The following is a 3,818-nucleotide window of genomic DNA, read 5'->3' as shown; positions in this document are numbered from 1 at the left end:
GGAGAGGATGACGAACCCAAAGAACACTTGGGATGACAATGACAATTGTAATAAAAGGAACAATGATTGGTAGTTTGGAAATTTCTGAAGAAAAGAAGAACGCTACTCTTATGAATGGAAATAAAAGGGTTCACCGGATATTAGAAAACATTTCGTGGATTACTAATTATACCGAACATGAGAGCATATGCTATGGAATTATATGAACCGTCAACGTGAAGCTATGCCCAACTACAATTGTAATAAGGTCACACCGGAAAGCCAACAAGGAATAACAACTGACGAAACGATCATCGATACAAAGAAATTTGAAGATAAGTATACTTGCGTTGCAAGAGATTCATAATAAAAGGATTGCCGTAGTCCTATGCTTCTGGGATTGTATTGATAGATGTGAGGGAAGGAATTAAAGAAAAAGTTGTAGCAGGAGCTCAAAGATGTTGCGAGCTATGAAATTAGTTGAACTCGGATTATAAGTCTGCCATAAGTGTAACTGAACTACGAAGGATAATAAATAGCGAAGAAACATTACGTATATACGTATTTCGGATAATGATTTAGAAAGGAACATAACCATTAGGTTCACTAGCGACACAGTTATGTTGGGTAAACATTTGGAATGTAAGGATAAAAGAGATGGCGGCAAGGATGTAAGGATTAGAGAGCCTGACTAATGGACTACAAAAAAAATCGGTACAGTGTATATCTAAAATCAACGGGTACAAAGAGGATAGCCCGAGATGGCACCGAAGGAGTAAACGCAAAGAGGGCGTTGTAGAGAGAGAACGGTAGCTGCCCACTAACAAGGGAACAAGGTGTGAGAAAAAAAGGGGGAGCGTACTTACAGGACGATGAATAGTTATGGCACGGCAAGTCAATACTACCATAATGGAGAAAGAACAAGAGTGAGATGCTAATTAATTTCCGATCATGTACATGAGGACAAAGAAGTGAAAGAAGATGACTGAAGGCAATAAAAGAGTTAAGAAAGAATGAGAAAAGTTATAGTTTAAGCAAATGGTAATCAGACCCTAAAGGAAAAACATAATTGTTCTAACGAATCAAAGATGGTGTTGTGGGTTGTCAATACTGCAACATTCGAGGACGAATGTTTCTAAGGGGGGAAGGATGTTACACCCCGTATCTTCAAAGAGCACTTATCAAATTCGAAACATAAGTACATTGAGTTAAGGTTAAGTAAACCACTTTGGAATATAAGGAGCAAGAATTATTAAGTATATTTAACGAGTGAAGGATGTATATAAGGTATACCGGAAGGTTTTATAAGGAAATGAGTGGAAGAAATGAAGTAGTACAAGTGTGGAGAAAGGATGGGCAATGTTTTGTGTGAAAATTGTGGTCCAACTTGGGGGACGAATATCCCTTAGCATATGAAGTGTTTTAAAGTGAAACAAAATCCTAAAATGAAGTTCGTCGAGTCTAGGTTACAACGCAACAAACCGCTCATCGATAGGACATCGGAGTAGAGAATTATGGACGTTACAAGTTCGGCTACAGAGCAGAAACGCGAGCTACAGTGCTGCTACAGTGACCCGGCCCGAATTTAACCCTTATAAAAAGGGTAAGAACCCCCTTTTTTCACCAGATTTATCCCAGAAATTTCCAGAAATTGAAGAGAGAGAGAGTGAGGAAAACAAAAGTGAGAAATTTTCAAGCATCGGAGTGGTGGTTTAGGTCCGGGTAATGCATGGTTGTGATTCTAGTATTGTTTTGCGGTGGATATTAGCGTGGATATTGAGGATATTGTTGTCTTAACAAGAAAAAAGGTATGAATCTTTCTCTTGTGGTATTATTTAAGGCTTATTTACGGAGATAAAGTCGCTAAACAATCGTGTAGTAAGTTTGTTAGTTATGGAAGTTGGAAAACAGCGTGTGGGCTGTTTTATGGTACATATTGGTGTTGGAAATGATGTTATTGATGTTGGTATTTTTGTTGTTATAGTTGGTTGTTGGATTGTGATTTCAGGCTAGGCATATAAACAGGGGAGGTGCTGCCCGAATTTATAGGAATAGAAATAGGTCTAAGGGACAAAAATGGAAAGAAAGACACTCCACCACCGAATTCTCCCCCCCCCCCCCCCCCCCCCAATTTGAAACCCTCATTCAAAATATTCAAAATCCTGCCCGGGGTTGAAATATCAAGACGGACGAAACTGTTGGCTAGAGCCTGAACCTCTATGGCCAACAGACACTCAGAAAAAAACAATCGAGCTAAACTCCCCATACTCACTGCTTTGCGACTCAAGGCATTAGCCACCACATTGGCTTTACCAGGGTTGGGTAAACACATGCTGAAGGTTACGGTGATCGGTAAAAACCTCACAATGGAAACCGTACAAGTAATGCCTCCAAAGCTTCAAGGCGAAGACTATGGCTAACAACTCCAAATCATAGGTAGGGTAATTCTTCTCGTGAACTTTTAACTGACGGGAAGCATAAGCTATCACTCTACCCTCCTGCATCAACACCTCACCCAAACCCATAAGGGAAGCATATCAATAGATAGCGAAGTCCTTACCTTCCACAGGTAAGGCTAGGATCGAGGCTGTGGTAAAAAAAGGCTTGAACCTTTGGAAGCTCTCCTCATAATCATCCGTCCACTGGAAGGGAACATCCTTTTGAGTCAATCTAGTCAAGGATAAAGCAATGGCAGCAGAACCCTTCACCAAGAAACGGTAGTAACTGGCCAAACCCACAAGACTACGAATCTCAGTAACCGTAGTGGGCCTCGCCCACCCCTTCACAGCTTCAATCTTCTGTGGATCAACCATAATCCCCTCATTGGATACCACATGGCCTAAGAATGCTACAGACTCCAACCAGAACTCACACTTGGAAAATTTAGCAAACAAGTTATGTTTCTTCAATAACCCAAGAACGGTACGAAGATGACTCTCATGCTCCTCGCTACTCTTGGAATATACCAAGATGTCATCAATAAACACAATCACAAAGGAATCCAGGAACAGCCTAAAAATGCCATTCATCAAAGTCATAAATGCAGCCGGGGCATTGGTAAGCCCAGAAGATATCACTAGAATCTCATAATGGCTATATCTTGTCCGAAAGGCTATTTCGGAATATCCTCCGCCCTGATCTTCAACTGGTGATAGACAGAATGCAAATCAATCTTCAAAAACACCAAAGCACCCTGAAGCTGGTCAAATAGTTCATCAATACGAGGCATAGGGCAGTTGTTCTGAATAGTGACCTTGTTCAACTGGCGGTAATCAATACACATCCTCTTGGTCCCATCTTTCTTCTTCATGAATAACACTGGAGCACCTCAGGGGGAGACGCTCGGTCTAATGAACTCCTTGCTCAATATATCTTGTAATTATTCCTTAAGCTCCCTCAATTCGGCAGGTACCACTCGATATGGTGGGATGGAAATGGGACGAGTGCCTGGGTCCACGTCGATATAGAAATCAATGTCGCGATCGGGTGGCATAGCCGGTGAATTCGATGGAAATACCTCCATGAACTCGCTCACAATAAGGATATACTAAAAGGGTAGAGATGCAACAGTCGTATCACGAATGTGCGGCAAGTACGCTAAACACCCCTTACTTACTAACGTTTTCGCCCGAAGGAAGGAAATGATCTTCTTCGAAGAGGGACTAGGAGTACCACTCCACTCAAGCCTAGGAATGCCCGGCATGGCTAAAGTGATTGTCTTGGCATGACAGTCCAAGATCGCATGGTAAGGAGAAAGCCAGGACATACCCAATATAATATCAAAGTCCACCATATCAAGAATCATTAAATCTATCCAAGTATTGTACCCCATAAAAGTA

This window comes from Lycium barbarum, chromosome 1, assembly GCF_019175385.1.
Source record: "Lycium barbarum isolate Lr01 chromosome 1, ASM1917538v2, whole genome shotgun sequence".
NCBI classification, from domain to species: Eukaryota; Viridiplantae; Streptophyta; class Magnoliopsida; order Solanales; family Solanaceae; genus Lycium; species Lycium barbarum.
Note: the sequence above shows the minus strand (reverse complement) of the source record.